Raw genomic sequence first — 22139 nt, 5'->3', positions numbered from 1 at the left:
AGGCTAAAAACATGACCACTGTTGCATAGCAATGTAACAGGAAAAGTTGAACCTCTGATTTATTTATCAAATCTGGAGATAGTCATTACTACTAATTTTATCCTTTTTGATCTTCTAAGACCAAAGCATTTGCTATAAGAACCTCATCACTAACGTAAAAATGATAGACTGCCTTTTCAATATTACAGTGGTGTCATGTTCTTAGTATCTTAATTGTTCTTAACATTCTTAATATGGAGAACTCCTGAAGGATTGTTACCTTCCTTGTCAGCCACATAATGTTTATAAAGTCAATCGAGACTAGAATACTATTCCCCAACCCAGTTGTTTCCATATTAGACAGTTTTCTGTTTTCCGAGGCAGGGTGAATTTCACAATTATTTGCCCCATTAGATCAGAATAACTCAGTGATGAAGACCTTGTACTCCATGATTAGCCAGACCTAGATGTGAATCCTGCCTCTACTACCTAACAACTGTTTGACTCAGAAAGTTATTTAATTTATAAATATTTCATTTACCTATGTCTATAACAGGAACAAATAATAGTTTTTGCTTCACAAAGTCAGCATGAGGTTTATGCTATGGTTTGGCTGTGTCCCCATCCAAATCCCATCTTGAATTGTAATTCCCATAACCCCTGTGTGTCATGGGAGGGAACTGGTGTGAGGAAATTGAATCATAGGGCAATTCCCCTATGCTATTCTCGTGATAGTAAGTTCTCACAAGATCTGATGATTTTATAAGGGGCTCCCACTCTGCTCAGCTCTCGTTCTTCTCTCTCCTGCCACCTTATGAAGAAAGATGTGTTTGCTTCCCCTTCACCAGGATTTTAAGTTTCCTGAGGCCTCCCCAGCCTGCAGAGCTGTAAGTCAATTAAACCTCTTTCCTTAATAAATAACCCAGTCTCAGGTATGTCTTATAGCAGTGTGAAAATGGACTAACACAGTAAATTGGTACCACCGAGAGTGGGGTGTTGCTGTAAAGACACTGAAAATGTGGAAGCAACTTTAGAACTGGGTAACAGCCAGAGATCGGAACAGTTTGGAGGGCTCATAAGAAGATATGAACACGTGGAGAAGTTTGGAACTTTCTAGAGACTTGTTGAATGGCTTTGACCAAAATGCAGATAGTGATATGAACAATGAAGTCCAGGCTGAGGTGGTCTCAGATGGAAATAAGGAACTTGTTAGATACTGGAGTAAACGTCTTGCTGTGCAAAGAGACTGGTGGCATTTTGCCCCTGCCCTAGAGATCTGTAGAATTTTGAACTTGAGAAAGATAATTTATGGTACCTGGAGGAAAAAATTTCTAAGCAGCAAAGCATTGAAGAGGAAGCAAAGCATACAAATTTGGAAAATTTGCAGACTGTAAATGTGATTAAAAAAATAAAAAAACAACAAAACAACAAAAAAACACTTTCTGGAGAGAAATTCAAGCCAGCTGCAGAAATTTGCATAAGTAATAAGGAGCCAGATGTTAAGCACCAAGACAATGGGGAAAATGTCTCCAAGGCATGTTATGGTGACCCTTCCCATCACAAGCCTGGAGGCCTAAGAGGGAATGGTTTCATGGGCTAGGCCCAGGCTCCCCATTCTGTGTGCAGCCTCGGGACATGCTGCCCTCTATCCCAGCTGCTTCAGCTCTAACTGTGGATGAAAGGGGCCAATGTACAGCTCAGGCTGTTGCTTCAGAGGGTGCAAGCCCCAAGCCTTGGTGGCTTACCTGTGCTATTGGGCCTGTGTGTGCACAGAAGTCAAGAATCGAGGTTTGGGAATCTCTACCTGGATTTCAGAGAATGTATGGAAACACCTGGATGTCCAGGCAGAATTTTGCTGCAAAGGCAGAGCCTTCATGGGGAAACACTGCTAGGACAATGTGGAAGGAAAACGTGGGGTCAGAACTCCACACAGAGTTCCCACTGGAGCACTACCTATTGGAGCTGTAAGAAGATGGCCACCATCCTCCAGACCCCAGAATGGTAGATCCACCAACAGCTTTTACCGTGCACCTGGAAAAACTGCAGACACTCAATGTCAACCCGTGAAAACACTCTGAAGTGGGGCTGTACCCTGCAAAGCCACAAGAGCAGAGCTACCCAAGGCTCTGGGAGCCCACCTCTTACATTAGAGTCCCCTGGATGTGAAACATGCAGTCAAAGGATATCATTTTGGAATTTTAAGGTTTAATGACTGCCTTTTTGGCCAATTTTTCCCTTTTGGAATGGGAGTATTTACCCAATGCCTGTACCTCCATTTAATCTATAAGGTAACAAATATGCTTTTGATTCTACATGCTCATAGATGGAAGAGACTTGCCTTATCTCAAATGAGATGTTGGACTTGGACTTTTGGGTTAATGTTAGAATGAGTTAAGATTTTGGGGAACTGTTGAGAAGGCATGATTGTGTTATGAAATGTGAGCACATGAGATTTTGGAGGGACTAGGGGCAGAATGATATGTTTTGGCTGTGTCACCACCCAAATCTCATCTTTAATTGTAACTTTCATAATCTCCACATCATGGGAGGGACCCAGTAGGAGGTAATTGAATGATGGGTGGAGTTTTCCCCATGCTATTCTCGTGATAGAGAGTGAGTTGTCACGAGATCTGATGGTTTTGTAACCGTCTGGCATTTTCTCTTTCTTGCTGCCATGTGAAGAAGGACATATTTGCTTCCCATTGTGCCATGACTGTAAGTTTTCTGAGGCCTCTCCAGCCTTGCAGAAGTGTGAGTCAAACTTCTTTTCTTTCTAAATTACCCAGTCTCGAGTTATTTATGGCAGCATGAGAGTGGACTAATACAGGCAATTGTGAAATAATTGACCAGCTAAAATGCTTAATGTAATGCCAGAAATATATTAGCTTCAAAATATTAGCTGTTAACAATATTAACATCCCCATCATATTTATTTGTTAAATAGTCCCAATAGACAACTTGTACTTGACAGAAAATTGTGAAATTTTACTTGGTAATTACAAAATAATTGCTTCACCTTCCCCCATAATGTGGACATATCTCTTTGTAGCTGAAAAAAAAAATCTCTGAGACATCAGTAGCTCAAGGGATGTTGTTCATTACCTTAAAAGTTTTCCATAATTCATCAACAACATCATGCTCACCTTTCTCCCTCACAATGTTCCCAGACACAATTTCAGCTACAGTGCATGGCAATGACTTCTGGTGTCATATTTTTCCCCACTGCTATCACTGGGACTATTGGATATAAAGTATCCACCCTGAATTAGCTAAAGACAACACAGTTGCCTTGCAGTACAAGTATTTGAGATTCCTAACTTTTCATAAAGCTTATGTAATCTTTGTCTAGCTTTCCAACTGCTTGTTCTACTTCTTCTTCACACATCCCAATTGCTACATTTCTAATGCCTCTGTCCCCTTAGATATTACAGACTGTTAATGGCCTACTAACACATCAAAATTAAACTCAAAATTTATTTCCTCTCAGAAGGTTTCTCCAACTCCTGGCCTCAAGCAAACTTAGGAGATAATGTGGGTCTTTTTTTTTCTCACATAATGTGGCTTCCTATAGGGGTATAAGCAGAAAGGTCAGATTTATAATACCTAGAGAACTTTTTAAAAAAAATATCCATATGCTGAAGGCTTTTCTTCCCCAAATGCTGTGGGAATGAGTGCAAGAATGTATAATATAAAAATTTTCCAAGGTAACTTTAATAAAGCATCCACTACTTCCTTTTCCTATGACACTATACAGAAACATTGATTCTTGACTTTATGACTCTTATACATACCCAGTCACTGTGCAGTCACCTTATTTTATAACAGTTTAGCTTTATGTTTATCACCCTTACCAAAATCCTTGACAGCAGGAGTTTTATCTTTTTAATACCAAGAAAGTATAATGCTAAATACTCGGTAAAAATCCGTAAGTGTCTTTTTATGCTGACACATGATGAATATATTTTAAGAACATTTTACTTATTTTATTGTCACTTAACTATAAATCTTAAGTAGAATAACAAAACGTGTGTTGAAAAAAAGTTTTTTTAGATCTCAACAGAGAAAAAACAGTCTAAACATTAAAGTTTAAGTATTTTGTTTTATAAGAAAGCCCCCAGGTCATCATTCACTTTTACTGTACCCAAAATAAATAAGGTTAGTTTCACTTTACTAGTTAATTTACTCATAGTAACTTGTGTAAAAATAGTGTGTGGTTTGTCTGACATCTTCTCCAGAAAGATGCATCAGCAGCAGTAAGAATTGATAGCTTGACAGGCTACCAGTAGACACAAACCCTAAAACAGAACAAATCCTAAAACAGTTGAGAACTTTCATGTGTTTTAATTTAACAATGAACATCTCCATAGATATGTCACTCAGGCACAACAAAACCAAAGCCAAACCAAACCAAACAAATCATATCTATAATCTAGGCTGTATCAAAAAAGTTAAATTTCTTTTATATTTGATACAAGTAATATAAATATGATTTATAATACTATTAAACACTTTCAAAATAGAATGCACACAAATAAGCATTGATATACTTTGAATATACAGTGAAACTAGAATTTACATTAAAATTATTTAAAACATATGTATTTTAGCTACTTATGTGCTAGAACTTAAGTAGCACAGAGAGAAGTGAAGTAGTCACATCATGAGTACATAATGTGATGAATGTTGTCATAGAAATATTATGAATTATAACCGTGTGATCACAAAGTCAGCTACTCACTTTGAGTTAAAGATTTGGGAAATATGTTAGATGATGATTGAGTTGAGCATTAAAGAATGGGTGGCAGTTTTGTAGGAGTGAAAGCAGAAGCACAGAGAACCTGGTGTGTTTAGGAGGAAGGTAAGAAGGTTCATGTCCTTGAAGCATAGGAAGGTGAAGATAATAGATAAGTTCAGAGAGTTTGAAAAGAGATGGAACTCACCATCAAGAAATGCAAATCAAAACCACAATGAGATACCATCTCACACCAGTTAGAATGGCAATCATTAAAAGTCAGGAAACAACAGGTGCTGTAGAGGATGTGGACAAATAGGAACAATTTTACTTTGTTGGTGGGACTGTAAACTAGTTCAACCATTGTGGAAAACAGCGTGGTGATTCCTCAAGGATCTAGAACTAGAAATACCATTTGACCCAGCCATCCCATTACTGGGTATATACCCAAAGGATTATAAATCATGCTGCTATAAAGACACATGCACACGTATGTTTATTGCGGCACTATTCACAATAGTAAAGACTTGGAATCAACCCAAATGTCCATCAGTGACAGACTGGATTAAGAAAATGTGGCACATATACACCACGGAATACTATGCAGCCATAAAAAAGGATGAGTTTGTGTCCTTTGTAGGTACATGGATGCAGCTGGAACCCATAATTCTCAGCAAACTATCGCAAGAACAGAAAACCAAATACCACATGTTCTCACTCATAGGTGGGAATTGAACAATGAGATCATTTGGACTCAGGAAGGGGAACATCACACATTGGGGCCTATTATGGGGAGGGGAGAGAGGGGAGTGATAGCATTAGGAGAAATACCTAATGTAAATGATGAGTTAATGGGTACAGCACACCAACATGGCACATGTATACATATGTAACAAACCTGCACATTGTGCACATGTACCCTAGAACTTAAAGTATAATTAAAAAAAGAAAAAGAAAGAAAAGAGATGGAAAGCCTCATAGGCTATAGGTGCATCAACATATTGGCAACAGGGAGTTAGCAAAGGTGTTTATCAAGGCAGTGGCATGAGCAAATTTATTTGTTTCTTTGATTTAGTCAGAAAACCCAAGTGGTTGAGTGGAGAATAGATCTGGTAAAGTTAGGTGGCTATGGCAGGAGCTCAGAAAATTTATTTTTAGAGGTCTGAAAAAGGCTAATGATTGATGATATATTAAAAAGTTATTTAGGATTGATTGGATAGGAGAAAATAAAGAGATGAGTGGAAGCTTTAATACATATATGTCTGATTGAAGTAAGTGCTATACTTTTCCTTAGAGGGGATTTGTTTTTAAAACTAAAATTATAGCTTACTTCTCAACTTTAAAAAATAGTGTCCATAAAAACTATTTATGTAGCTTTCCTGGAAAGATCTCAGTTGTTCTGGTTCAATTTCATTTCCTCAGAAGTTAGACTTTCCAAGCTAAATGATGATGAATGATAATTATTCTGCAATAAAACCTCAACTTGGCATCAACAAACAGGACGACATGAAATGGGGATTAAAAGTTTGCATCTAATTACTGTATTTTAGTAATGAAGATGAACATTTTGGTACTTTTTAGAATTCAAAAGGCTTGTTCTATCATTTTGGCTTCTGTAGAAATGCTAATGAAGATTGTATACCACTCTATATCTTAATGGGTACAATGCTAAAAATAAGTTAGTTTTAGACAAAAAAAAAGGATTAAATTTTAAAATCTTTAAAAACAAATCAACCTAATTTTAATGACATGATTGTAGAACATTTAAAAGCTGATATCAGCTGAAAATTTATATTTCAGTGAATACTTAAAAATTTTAGAATATACAACTTACATTTTCACAAACTAAGTGAATTGCTAAAATAAGATGAAGTCTATCAAAATGTCACCATAAAACATAGCTACCTCAATATGAATAAACATGAAGAAGAACTGAATGGCTTCATAGAATAAAAATATGAGCATGAGAAGAGTTCTGTGTCCCTTTACATTGCCTCCAAGCTTCCCTTTTGTTGTTCTTCCTTCTGCATATGTATATTCATTTATAAGAACATAAGCAGGAAAGAAGAGCCTCAAGAAAATCCCAAAAGTGATTTAACATTGTATTCTTGCTGTTTTATATATCACAATTTATTTTGTATGGGGGAAATTGTCTTCAATATATGAAATTCAGGCTCATAAAATGATAGGCTAATAAAATGCAAGCTTTTATATTAAAAATAGAAAAACATACACGTTATAATACTATCACGTTAGTGATTTGTGAAAATTGTACAAAATACAGCAACCCTGTAAGGCCTATAGGACCTTAATTTAAGGAAAATGTAACTGACTGGGGTCCGGGGGGGGGGGTGCAAGTATTGTAACTTTTTCATGGTTATGAGTACTATGTGGTAGATCTAGGTTTTAATTTTTTTTTTATTTATAATGTATTTGTTCTTCCCTAGTATAACAGAATAGTTGAGTACAGAGTCTGTGTTAACCATATGGCCTGTGTTCAAATTCTATTCACATCATTTTCTAATCAAGTTACTAGTAGATCTTTTTTTCAGTTTTCTCTAGTGTAGAATGAAGAAAATAATGGTACTCTGAGAGCTACTGTTTGGTTAAATGATGCAATACTTGCTCATCATTTAAATTTTGCCAGACCAATTAAACACTAATAAATACTGACTTTTATTGTTATTCTCCAAAAATTTACATTTTATTTATTAAAAATAAGTAATCTCCAACTTCAGGATCTAGCAGAGAAAATATTTTGACTATTAAAATGTAATATGACTTCAACATTTAGTTATTCATTTCTTCCTCTTACCTACATTGCTTATTATGAGCAGACTGGCCTGAGAGCAGGAATAATCATCATAGCTTTGTAGTCCTCTAATTCTGTAAGTTGGAAAAATAGATAGGGAACTTTTTAAAATATATAATACTTTTACAATTAATAGCGGTTTTTGAAAAAAACCTTTTCTGCCTCTTGACCATGTGGTTTTCAAAGATTAATTATATTTTGGATGATTTCACATTAGAAAGTAAAGAGACACATGTCAAACTAACCCAGAGGGAAGCTGGGAGAAATTCCAATGAATATTACTTGAATTGAACATTGTATCCACCACTAAAATGCTAATTTACTTTGGCTGTACAGATAAAGCTATCCATGTCTGGAATGGAAGATCTAATAAGTATCTTGATCATTTTTGCCTGAACCGCAGTCAGCTGTTGCTATGGCCAATTTCTACTCTGTATCTTCACAATATAGTAAGAATTCTAATAATATAATAATGATAGTAATAGTAACAACAGTGACAAATATTTATTGAGCATCTGTCAAATGTCTGGTACTATGTATATAATTTTGATGTATACTAAATAATTTGATCATTACAGATATTGAGGCAAGTGTCAACCTGTTACCCACATTCAGCATTTTTAAGTAAGGAGTTTGAGGCTCAACAACATTAAATATCTTGCCCAGGGTCACACAGTGTAACTGGTATTATTTTATCTCAAGTGTTAGATCTGTTGCTCTGTGTTGTGATACTGTTTGAGATATTGAATGGAAGGAGAAGGAAGATTATCTGCAAATCTAACTTTAAGAAATAGGGGCAGGGATCTAGGCTCATCTTCCCCAACTGGCTAAGTAGTTTCCAACTGGCCAGCTGGAATTTTCCCATCCTGATTTAAGTAATGAGCAGACATTACACTGAAAGTCATTGCAGAATTCTAAATCCCAGCTTCTCTTATTTGTGGATTAGACTTTCTGAGTCACAATGACTATGAATCCCCTCATGACTAACAATTTCATTAAGTAGAATTATTTCTGACCTCATAGTCCTGGGTGAAATCCATTTAAAGATATTAGCTTATGAAAAAGTAATTAAATTCACTGTTAATGAAGAAAAATTAAATGATTCTGTATAAACAGAATTTTAAAATAGATAATCTCCCCTAGATTCGGAGGAAAAATACTGAGATGGCAGCGAGCAATCTGAAAAAGCAATTAAAATACATTAGAGGAGTGAAACTATTTTATATGATACTGTGATGGTGGATACATGTCATTATATATTTGCCAAAATCCATAGAATGTACAACACAAATTCTACTGTAAATTGTGGCGTTTAATGTTAATGCATTAGTATTGGCTAATCAATTGTAATAAATGTAACATCTTAATGCAAGATGTAAATAATAGGAGAAACTATGTGCATGTGTGTGGAATAGAAGGAAGATATAGGAACACTAATTTCTGCTCATTTTTTTTTTTGTAAGTCTAAAACTTCTTTAAAAAATAAAGTCTGTTAATTAAAAAAAATAAAATGTATATTCTAGGACATAGGATGAGTTAAATAGAAAATAAAATGTGCATACAAGAAGTGGTTATCTACAGTCCCTATGCTGAACTTAAGAGTATTATTTCAAATATTCTGTTTTGTCTGTCATCAGACCACTTGCCTCCGTTTCAAAGCCATATCAAGAGCTCAAAATATGTATGCATGGAATTGAGTTGGAGAATGTCATCAAGTCTTATACATAACTTCCAGTAATCTTGCTGGAATTGCCCTGACAGTTTTAAAACAACTACAAGAAAAGACTTCAACACTATCATTTAAGTGGATGTCACAAAGTAGATTTCAGTTAAATAACAAAATGATTTAACTTCCCTTGAAAAACAATTTGCACAAAAAAATGAGGAAACTATTTACATAAATGACTGGCTTGCTCATGCTAAAAGAGAATTTATCAGAATTCTCTGGCAGATTCAGTTTTGCACTCTTAATTTATTTACAGTACTTTAGATTAAAGAATTTCACAACATAAGAATGTTGTAAATATTTAAGAGATGATGCCTTAGATCAGCAATTCCTAAGGACCTCTCTGTTTAAAATTTATTTTTCTCTTATACTTAAAATGAAGATTGGGATTGTTTATAAATATTCATTTCATGGATATCTTCCCACAACTCTCTTCTTACAGCAAGCGCCACCTGCTTGGAACAGCCTTAGAGTGCAAACTATACTAAAAGGAATTGGCGAATGCCAGAAGACAGTGGTGTTAAGTGTTGGCTGGCTTCTTAAGCTCCCTCCTCCATACAGCAAGTCCAAAAGTGCCTAGGCAATGAGCACTCAGAGAAATGGAGGCTATTGGGCCACTACATACCTATATTCTGTAAAATGCTTTTACAAAATTATTGTTACTAAAGTACTTCTGTATCTCTGGGATGAAAAGTGTCTAAAAAAATGACTCCTACATTCAGAAATTTAGGGCAGTCAATTTAATAGCTCTAGCTCTGTTACTTGGTTTGTATTTGTTTGTTTTAGAATAAAAACAAGTTTAAGCCTGGCCAAAATAAGAGATGATTTTAGCATTAAAATTCCAAATTAAATATTTTCACTTATCTAGCTTATTAAGCTTTTCTCTATTTTACTTTTTATTTTTTTTAATACTCATCCTACCTGAATTCTATATGTTAAAATCATTTAGAAGACTGCATGGTGGTTTTTCCAGGGTTTTAGTGTAGGTTGTAACAAATCACTGTGCCATGTAATTGTGTTCATATTGTCTTGTAAATGTCAGTATCCTAAAGTGGGATGGACACAAGGTTTGCAATCATCATATCTCAATTCCTTATCTAGCTTTGTCACCCTCTTAGGTGCATCACTTGGGTTATAATTTCAGTTTGTCTAGAAAAAGAGAGTCCAACCTATTCACACAATATCTGAAACATACTTGTTGGTGAATGGATCCTTCACTGAGCCATTTTGAAGAACAAATGAGCTTACGTATGAAAGTTTCTTTGTAAACAATAAAGTAGTTGTAAATATGCAAATATGTTGTAAAATATTCAGATAGTTGCAATATTTGACTAATAGTAAATATACAAACCATGGTTATTTCTAATTTGCTGATCATTTGAAGAAGTCTGGATTTGAAAGTTGAAACTTTTAGCCCAGCTGTTTATTTAAGATAAAGCTTTAAGAGTGCCACCATCAGTATCTATCAGGATAACTAGATTCCTCTCTTTCCATTACTTCTTCCTCATTCCTGAAGGACTTCTTGATACCAACAAGTTTTATCCCTTGACTACTATTTTATAATAGTAAGGAGATCAGGAGATCAAAATACAGAACGTGTATTTTGTTTGACTAAACATGTTCCAATTTTGTTGACACTGATATTACATATTAGAAAACAGTTTTTCAATGAACTATATTTCCAAAACAACACTATTACATAAAATAAACAGCATCATCAGAAGTTACTTTGTATATTTTAATTTTTGTGAGACAATGTTGCATAAGAATTTTGGAATAGGAGAAGAAAGAGGGAATGATAAATAGGTAAAACCTACTCTGGACTTTTAGTGTTTAGTGTTACTTTCATTATCAACTTGTTTTTTTAATTAAATGTAAGAGTAATTTTAACATGTACAATCTTACTAAAAATGATCTTAGTCTAAGTATTTAAAGTCACTTAGTTGTTAACATTGTGTTTAAATATTTGGTCTTTAATGAAGCAGCTTTTTTCAAATTTTATTTGTACAGCACATCTTTTACTAAAGCTTAGTTGTAACTTTAATATCATTATAATAAAGTCTTAGTACTATTCAGATTCCCTTAGAGTTTTAGAGTGTGCTAGATAAGTATTTTTTTCTATTTAATACTCATAAAACTGGCTTAGGATATGTATGGCTGATGGTATCACCTTAGATACAGCTCACAGAGTGAAAGGACTTTAGGAGCATACTCTTGAGACACAATGGGAATTTAAGTGCCTTCTCAACTGCATGTCCTAGAGAAGCTACAACTAGGCACTAAGACTTTCATTGCAATGCAAGACCTTGAGACTCTGAAAATCGAAAAATCTTTGGAAAGACCCAAAGCTGGATTTATGTCTTAGAGACATTTATCAGAGAAGTGTGGGTACTATTTTTTAATTAATGTGATGGTGGTTAGATTGTTTTATCTCCATTGTTGTGTTAAATGGTCATATGCTTCATTTTTGGATAGTAGGTGGTAGGCAGTGATGGTGCAGCACACCTGAACTAACTTCTCCGAACTGCTCTGTGTGGACCCCATCAGTGCCAGAGGAAGCAAAAGTAAACTTACTATGTAGAGTCCACAAAATACACAGGCACTCATATATGTTGGGTCACCCATTAAGCTGGTCACATCAGAGGGAAGGTTACTTTCATAAGCTGATAAATTTGTATTCTACATCAGCTACAGTGATGAATACCGATGCCATCTGTAGCACTGAGGCTCTAACACTGGTTTGAGATTAGTGGTTACAGGAAGCAGTAGGAGTAGAAATAATGGAGACAAGATTCCAGTATTAACCTGGGCTCATGCTGGAAGCCATTACGTGTGAGCTAGTAGCAGCCTTAGTTGCCATGCATCTTCTGGGTCCATCTTTTGAGCAATGGCAACAGAGTTCTAGGAAGCAACTCATGATGGTGGCAGAAAATCTTGCTAGACAGCTCTAGAAGACAGAAGCAACCACAGTCCTCAAAAACTAATGAAGAATTAGCTTTGGTACAAATGTGTGCAGTTCAGATCAGCTATAGTTCAATTGGCAGAGAGCAGTTGTAGAAATAGCTTTTAGGTGTACCTCATCATGGACTTCAACCAGTAATCATTGCCCCTTAGAGAAATCATATGAGCTGCAAAATATTTGTAACTGAACCACATTTGGTGACATATTGACCACCAATGCTTGTGAAAGTTCTGAGGAATATCACCAAGGGAGGGAAGCAGAGAAGGGATAATTTGGAATGAGCTGAATTATCACCTCAGCTTTGAGATTGTACTAAAGTTAAAGAAAAAGTATGAAACTTATCCAGAGGATGCCACAGAGTCTCAGTGGATTGTTGTATCACTCTTTTGTCAAGGACTAATGAGAATCAATTTTTTGCTTAAAACACAGGAAACATGGATTGATTTTATTAAACACTACATTTTTTTCTTTCAATGTCAGTTTTTATGACATTATTTATACGTGCTACTGACTATATAGCATAGTTTGAATTTGAACTTCCAAATGTATTTATAGTTCTTCCTATTCTTGATCATACCTCTATCTTATATAAATGAGAAATTATTCCTTACAATAATCATTTTCTCTCAATTCAATATTTCAGCTGTTTTGCTATATCTTAAATTATTTGATGCTGGGCTCTATATCATTTCTTCTTCTGTTTGTAAAAGATTTTGTTTGATATTTGTTTGATATTTTTTATGTCTTACTTAATGAGCTATTTTGCTTTTTGATACCATACATTGGGTCTGGGTCAAAAATCATGTATTCCTATCTTTTATCATGGCTGGAATATTACTAATTCACTTAATATAAGTGGATTTATATAGAAGCCTAGATTAAGCTGTGGATTGATTGAATGCCCTTTTGGTAAATGTAATTCTGAATAGCAAATAGCCAAATGTCTTTTATTCTGTATTCAGGAAATTTTAATTTAAGGAAAAGTGATGCAAGGTTTACTTGGTAAATGCATTTTCTGAATTTCATACATATTCTGAGTCAGTAGTCACTCTTTTATGAATTTGTAAGAGGCCAAATAACACCCCAAAATAAAGTTTCTCTTAAATTACATTCTTATTGTAAAGGAAAATAGCATGTAATTGATGAAAAATCTCACAAAACATTCTTTCTTCCATCTCCTAAAATCTGGGATTATAAAAAGAGCAGCTGTACAACAAGCATTCAGACCTTTTGTTGTCAGAAATCCCATCTGCTTTTCTGTACTTTTGCCTAAATATTTAATAATTATGTCTAGACATCTGATAAAAACACATAGAGATTAACCATTTCTTCACTGATTACAACTTTAGAAATTAACCTCATGAAAATTCATACCACATAACATAATTTAATTAGTTTTATTTTAAATACAGATAATGAAAATTTAGTCATGAAATACACACACACACACACACACACACAGACACACACATATGACATTCATTTGATTTTAAGATACCATTGAGTATAACATGCGACATTAAAATGAAGATTAATGGTGTTTTAGAAAACTACATGAGTATTGATTATATAACAATCAAATTTTCAAAAATGTTATATCCAAAAATTTATGTATGTCAAAATCAACAAAGCAACGAAACAACACTATATTACTTCTAACCTTAATATAAGTGCATATATATATATATAAAGATTAAAAGAAGTTTTCTAGTTCTGCTATCATTATATAGTCATATATAGAATATCCACTATATTAGATTAGGGTAACTAAAATGTACCAAACAAATCTTTAACTAAGTCACTTTTCATGTCTATGCAAACCCAAGTCAGTAGAGCTTGCCAATCCTGCTGCCAGGGCTGCCTATAAGATAGTATTGATCCGGATCCTTGAGAACTCCTGAAACCTGGAGAACTGCTTTTTCTGCCAGGACAACACTGATGTAAGCCTGACAGGGTATGAGAAGTTAAAGTGAGAGATGGTTGCTATGAGTTTTACATCTGCTTCATTTTGGTGCAGAAGACCACAATCTAGATAGACTCTTGGGCAGTACCAAATGACACTGCCCCAGATGTAATTGCCTGTAGTGAGTAAACCTATGACGGTTTGACCAACCTCAACAAGGCAGGGACAGCTGCCAAGGATGGTGAAGTCCAGGAAATCATCTGGTGTTTTATGAAGTCAGGTCTCCTGAGAAGGAGACTGATCACCTGTTTTACAGTAACAATAGTAAGGTTAAAGTAGACATGAAAAATAAAATTGTCTCCCATTTTGACAGTTTTATCTTTCATATCTACTTACCCCAAATAATCTAGTCAGAATGGCTCTGGGCATAGTTCCTTAGGTCAAGGCTTTGGGTAGTAGTTTGTTTACCAAAGACCTTCTTGAGTGAAGATAGGAAGGAACTAAGACATGACCAATGAAGATCAAGTGAGCCTAAGGTTAATTCTATCAGCCAATCTTACTCTGCAAAACTGTCCCAGGTGGCTGTCATTTTTCCAGTGGAATAGAAGATGAAGGTAACCGGTATTACAGTTTTAAAAAAATCAATGATTTTAGCTTGACTCCTGGAGGAGCCTGGTTAATATCAAACCTGAATATTTGCCTGCTTATATTTACTGTTATATATATACTATATATAGTATATATACATATATACAATTTCTATACTATATATATACACACACATATATACACACACATATGATTCAAAATTATGGAAATTCAGATTTCTACTTCCAATTAAAATAATATAGTCATAGAATATTTCAAGCCATTTCTTATTCCACTGTGGTATAAGCTCCCTAAGTGGTAGGAGGAGAACCTCCTACTGTATGTTTCAGAATCCCTTCCTTCCTTACCAATGTGTGTCTGTGACATACCCTTAATGTCATTGATAATGTCCAATTATGTGTTTCACTGCATCACTTTTCTAAGGCATGTTCTAGTTACTTGGCTTTCCCACCTGGGTACAATATCAATTTTAGTATAATTACCTGCCTCTCTTTTTCTTGCCAGAATAGTATGAAAAAGAGCTGATGTGCAATTAATAATTATTATATCTATTTACATACATATAATTGCATTTTTGCTTTCTCAAGAATGTATACTTTTAGAGTTACTGTTTACATGTGTAAAAGACAAACATCTTCAGAGTTAAATACATCCACGACATTCATAATATTTAGAATAATAAACATTAAGAGTAAAGGACAAGAGAGCAGGTTCCATCTGGCCTTCCAAAGGGAAATAAAAACTTGTTATCTTTGTTTTTTTTTTTTTAAATCCTGATCTGTATTGATTCTCACCATCTTTTAAGCCACTATCACCAGGAGTCTTGAAAATATGGGAGAAAGTTCGGGCTTATTCATCAACATTCGTTCACAGCACCATCAATGATCTAGAAGAATCTGCACTTTCTTTGACTTCTTAGAGCTTCTGTTTTCTATCCCCATCTATGGACTTTCTGGAGCCCCAGACCTCTCCCAGCATCCTCTCCAGTTTCCTGGTCCCCTTGGGATTCCCTCTTTACTAAGAAAAGTCATTATATGAGAATTTAAAGTAAAAGGAAGGTGAGGAATCTAAAGCTGGAGAATTTAGTGCCAGCAAAGGATGGTTTAATGTTTTCCAAAAGAGATTGACTAAAAATGTCAAGATATCAGGAGAAATAGCCTCTGTTAACCAAGAGGCAGCAGATAAGTTCCCAGACACCCTTACGAATATTGTTGAGAAGAAAGGACACCTTTCTGAACCAGTTTTTTTAATGCAGAGATAAGTGTTCTATTCTGAAAACAAAAACAAAAACAAAAACAGACAAAAAATGCCACAGGGGACATATATTAGTAAGGAAGAGAAGTGAGAACCACGATTTAAGACAGAAAGTAATAGACTAACTGTAATGTTTTGTGCAAATGCAGTCAGTTTATAATCAGGACTGCCTTTATCTATAAGGCTGTCAATCCTGAAGCCTTCAAAGCAAAAGATAAATACCAGCTGCCAGTCTTTTGGTTATACAATAAGAAGGCCTGGACAATGAAAATCCTTTCTCTGGAGTGGTTCTATTGATGCTTTGTCCCTGAAGTCAGGAAGTACCTTGTTAGTAAGGGTTGACTTTTAAAGTTCTTTTAATACTGCACAATGCCCGTGGCCACCCAGAATCCCATGAGTTCAATATCAAAGACCTCTAAGTGTTCTACTTGCCCTGAAACACAATGTTTCTAATTCAGCCTGTAGATCAGAAGGTCATAAGAACCTTCAAGGCTCATTACACACGTTACTCTCTGGGAAGTATTTTCAGGGCTATGAAAGTGACCCCAAAAGACAGAACACCATGAAATTCCATTGAAGATGTCATTGTTCTTATAGAAAAATCCATGAAATCCATGAAAGCCATCAGATTTCTGCTGGAGAAAATTGTCCATATGTTGTGCATGTCTACACAGGATTTACAACAGAGCCAGTCAGGAAAACTATGAAAGAGACTGTGGATATGAAAAACAAGGTGATGAATACAGGGTTTCCAGCTATAGATTTTGTAGACGTTCAAGAGCTAGTAGACACCACACCACAGGAATTAACAGAAGACCACTTTATGGAGATGGGAGCTTCAGAACCAGAGCCAGGTAACAGACAGAAAGTTTATGATCATTCAAGACTTCCTTTGCTTTTTATGACATGGGCCCTTCCATGATACAAGCACTGAAGTAAAGTAAATGATGGAAAAAGGATTGGTACCATATGGAAACATTTTTAGATAAATGAAAAAGCAAACGTCAGAAAGAAGTTATGATGTATTTCCATAAAGTGACATGGAGAGTGCCTGCCTCTCCTTTCTCTCCTTCCATCTCCCTCATCTCTTCTGCCTCCGTCATGGAGACAGCAAGACCAGCCCCTTCTTTTCCTTTTCCTTCTCAGCCTAATCAATGTGAAGATAATGAGGATGAAGACTTTTATAATGACTCACTTTCACTTAGTGGATAGTATATAAATTTTCTCTTTCCTATGATTTTCTTAATAACATTTTCTTTTCTTTAGCTTACTTTGTCATAAAAATACAGTATATGATACACATAACACACAAAATGTGTGTCAATCAACGCTTTACGCTACTGGTGCATCTTCCAGTCAACAGCAGGCTATTAGTAGTTACGTTTTGAGGGAATCAAAAGTTATACATGGGTTTTTGACTGCACAGGATATCAGCAACCCTAAGCCTCTCATTGTTCAAGGGTCCAGTGTACAGGTACAGATATTAGTGACAAAGGAGGAGGTGTGTAAACACTCAATTAATATTTTATAATAAGTGATGTAAAAGCTTCAGTTGAATTTTTGAATATTCAAGCTTGAGCTTAATTTGGAATATGGGCAAGAGGGAGTACATACAAAAACAAAGGTATTTGTCTTTTAAAAAATGTTTAACTTTCTTCTTTTGAGTTCATGCAAAAATGAGAAGGTTCCGCCCTCTCCCCGCAGCCACCCAAGATTTGAAATGTGTAAGAAAAGAGAGGCGAGGGAGGAGAAAACATACATGGTATGGAAAAAAAAAATGTAATAAAAAGTGGAAAGACTTAAGTTAACTAATACTTAATTTTAAGTTGTTCATTTTATAGAAATGCAGCTCAACTTTTGGCTCAGACATTATGCAATGATACATAAAAGTCTCGGGGAGGGAGGAGGCCGGCTGGTAGGTAGGTGGAGGGTGATAATTTTGTATGTACATAAAATAAAGTGGTGATGTTTCTCATCCAGTTCAGTCACAAGGCAAAGGAAAGAAATGAAGTGAGACTGGAGGGGGAAGAAGCAAGATCCAAGGCATAGCATGTTGGCTTGGGGGAACCAGCCCCTGGCTACTGCAGCCATTCCAGCTAGGACATCAGACATGTGAGTGGGGACACTAGTTAAGATGATTCCAGGTGTCATCTGACTGCAGTTGCATGAAAGACCTCCAAATAAAAACCACATAGCAGAGGCAAACCAATCCACAGAGCTGTGAGACAATTAAAAAATCACCATATGAAGCCACGAAATTTTGGGATGGTTTGTTGCATAGCAATTGATTATTGGAACAAACTCCTTTACCAGATTGCTAATGAGACCATATTTTCTCCTTGTTGATTCTTTCCAATTTATTCATCAAACATTTATTAAATGTCATCTCCTATGACAGGCTCTGGGTATAATAAGGTAAATAAAATATCATACTTTCCTCCAATGGACTACCCTCAGTTATATAATTGCTTCTCTTGAAAAATCTTAAGAGGGGAATTAATGGATATTTTAGTATTTGCTATCAGAACAATTGGTTAATACTCTGTAATAAGTTAATTTGATGCTTTTTTTCTCAAATTATCTGTGGAAAATTTTGTTTTCTTAAATAAATTATAATGCATAAAAATATAGATATAGGTGAAATATTTTTATAACCTCCTGGTAAGTGAGGTTATACAAATATCAAGACACAAAAAGCCATGAATCAAAAAATTTAGATTTGACTCCACGAATGGAAAAAAAAATTATTGTGGCAGTAAACATAATAAACACAATAAAAGAACAAATATTTGAAAGAAAAGAATTGTATATCTATGACAGAGAAAATGTTAAAAAATGTTAATATTAAAGAGCTCCTAGATATTTATAATAAAATGTCAAACCAATAAAATATAGGCAAGAAATGTGGAAATGCAATTTATGGAATACGAAATGAAAATTAGAAATATACATATAATAACATATTTAAATTCATCAATAGGAAAAATAAAATTTGAAAGAAATTCTCCTTAAGAGAATTTTCTCTCCAATAAGGTTTTAAGGTCAATAATGTCTAGAATATCTCTTAATTCAATTTGATATGGGGAACAGGCAGTCTCTTATGCAACATGATTGCTAAAATCTTTTGCAAATTCAGTATTATTGTACTCTGTGTACAAGTAATAATATAATCATCTTGGAAAATACTTATTTTCCAAACAGTTATGATGTAGTATAAAGTGAAAATCTTTGTGTATAAGTAATACAAACAACCTTAAAATTGTATTTTAAAATTCTACAAATCCCACAGTTGAGCCTATTATAGAGAAAAAAAAGCATTAGTATATGAGGATACATGTCTCATGCTTATGGCTGCATTGTTTGAAACAACATAAATGCCAATCAATAAAAATAGTTAAATTAAAAAATCATATATCCAAACTGCGTAGTTTTATAGTATGCAGCTATTAACATGAGTGTGTTTCATTCATAATTATTGACTTGGAAAAATACTTATATTATTAAGCGGGAAAAATTAAATGCGAAAATATGGCGCGATTCATTTTTATTGGTCAAAAAATAAACAGAAATAAACAACGTGCATGTAATAAATTTGTATATTTGGATATACTGATCTACCATAATGTATATAAAAATGTACATAAAACTTAGTAGTATTTGACTAAGAGGTAAAATATTAAAAGGAGTTTAAGATGGTTACTTTTATTCTACATGTATTTGTCAAATTTAAATAATTTTTCTTTTAAATATCTTATTTTTCATATCATTTGAACCTATAATTCTACTTCTCAGAAGTCATCTTAAGGATAATGAAAAAGCCAGGAGAACAACTATTGTCGTCCATATTATATATAATGACTAAGTTGAAAACACCCAAAAAATTCAGTCACAGGGAACTGATCAAGTAAATCAGGTTGAAGTCTTAATTATGATACTTGTTCATATTAAAAGTATGTCTTTCAAAGAGCTTTTCATGATCTTGGAAAATAATAGCTTTTAATGAACTTGGAAAATAATCGCTTTTAATGATGTTGGAAAATAATGATACTGGAAAATGATTTTGGAAAATAGTTTTAATGATCTTGGAAAATATGATACTTCTTCATATTAACCGTATGTCTTTCAAAGAGCTTTTAATGACCTTGGAAAATAGTTAAAGATCTTGGAAAACACTTGGATGTAGTATAAGTGAAAAAAGGAGGATAATATTTGTGTACAATAATATGAACAACCTTAAAACACAATTATGCCTATAGAGATACACACATACACACAGAAAAAAATAATCTAGAAGAAAACTATTGTGATGAAATTTTGCTACAATTAGGAGTGATATTAGTTTCAATTTACTTTTTAGACTTTTCTATAATTTCTGAAATTTTTATAATAATTATCATTGGTTTTCTAATTCTCCAAAAGAATATATCACAGCCAACATGAAAATATCACAGTAAGTCAGGAATTTTGTGACTTCTTTAACAAGGTATTAGTTGATTATCCTTCTAATCAAGGTAAAATTTTGTTTCTGATATCTGTATAAAAGACTTAATTATTTCCCATGCTTATTCACCAAAGTTCATTATGCAGAAAATAAAATTAAACAAACAAAAATGACTCCACGAAATAGTACTGAATATAATGACTATCCTGAATTCTAAAACTCAATGAAGAAAGAACTACTTGATTCATTGCTTAAATGATTATAAAAATGAAATTCAAGAAATAATTTGGGAATATTTGAATACTAATAAAAAGATGTAATAGTTCAGCAAATTGAAGACAACAGAATGGATTAACACTGTTGGAAAAAATTAGCCTTCAAACAGCAAATATTTCCACTTTTCAGCAGATACCATTGTCCTTCATGCCTTATGCAATATAGTCTAACCAAATATTTAGATAATCTGGGAATTCAATTTAATGAAACAGCCCCTTTTCCCATACATTATTAGTAATACATTAGTTTTCACAGTGATTTAGCAAATTTATCTTTCTAATTATTTTGGTTGAACTGATGTTAGCACCCTGCAGATTGTTCTTGGTGTGAGACAATGTTTCTTCCACTCAGGCCTCAGAGTTTGGCAGCATTTAGCTAGAGATTTTAAATTTGCACTAGTTAATTCATCCCATGAATCATTAACCTAGTATAAAAAATAAACAGTGGTTTGGGTTAAGCACAGCAATTTAAATATTTTGCAGAGATTCGGGAGGATATTTAAAATGGTCAGTAGTTTTGAAGGAAATAATAGTATACTTTGTCAAGTATTCCAGATAAGGGAGGTAGATACTATATGAATAACATGCTAGTTATTACTGTATGAATATTAAAATAAAAGCAATAAAAATAAAATGTAAGCACTAGAGGAATAATCAAAAATACTGATGAGCTGCTAATCACTGTTAGTCATAGGAAGCATGGTTTTGTTTTCTTAAAATATGAACCACTTTCTTGTATAGTATCGCATTTTTGAGATACTACTGAATGTTTCACTGAATGTTTCATATTGTGATAAATATTAAAGACTAGTAATTATATGCATTAGATTATCTACAGTAATGTCATTTTTCATAGACAAGCATGGTGTTTAGCTATTAAAGAAAATAAATGTTAGTGGCCAAATCTCCAATGTGTATATGCAAAGCTATTTACATTTAATACTCATTACTGATGTTTAAAATTTCAGGTTTAACACGGACATTATTTACCATGAAAATCATAAAGTGTAGTAATATTTCACTATGCATTCATTAGAATTATATGGCATTGCCATTTTTAAAAGATATAAATGTTGAACATGACCAGTATGATATGCATTTATCTAATACTTAGTTCTCCCCAAATCTTAAACTTGTCTTTGGGTACACTGTGGATTGTAGAATTAGGCATACTGAAGACAACATTTTAAATTTTTTAATGTGTAAACTTAATTGTATAAAGCTTGAAGTTCTTTATTGGTTCAAGCTTCATATTTTCTATGGCCCTGCTGGACAAGAATGAAATTAAACTCTGCCCTCTGTGAGACTTTATTAATTGTGATAACAAATGATTCTGCAATTTATTTTTCCTGTTTACACTATACAGGTATGCCAAGCAAGAGATGTATTGTACTGGTTCTAGTCTCAGTTCTGTGTCAGGATGACTAGAGCAGCCTGGGGAGATAA

At 34.0% G+C, this 22139-nt stretch overlaps 1 protein-coding gene across 1 annotated transcript in view; it reads right to left on the bottom strand.

Moving 5' to 3' along the window:
- OLFM3 (olfactomedin 3) overlaps positions 1–22139 on the bottom strand; it is a 200291-nt gene that overhangs the window by 63888 nt on the left and 114264 nt on the right. The gene's annotated exons all lie outside the window — the stretch shown is intronic.

Source organism: Macaca fascicularis, chromosome 1 (genome assembly GCF_037993035.2).
Source record: "Macaca fascicularis isolate 582-1 chromosome 1, T2T-MFA8v1.1".
Taxonomy (NCBI): Eukaryota; Metazoa; Chordata; class Mammalia; order Primates; family Cercopithecidae; genus Macaca; species Macaca fascicularis.
Note: the sequence above shows the minus strand (reverse complement) of the source record. Positions and strands in the feature narration are given on the sequence as shown.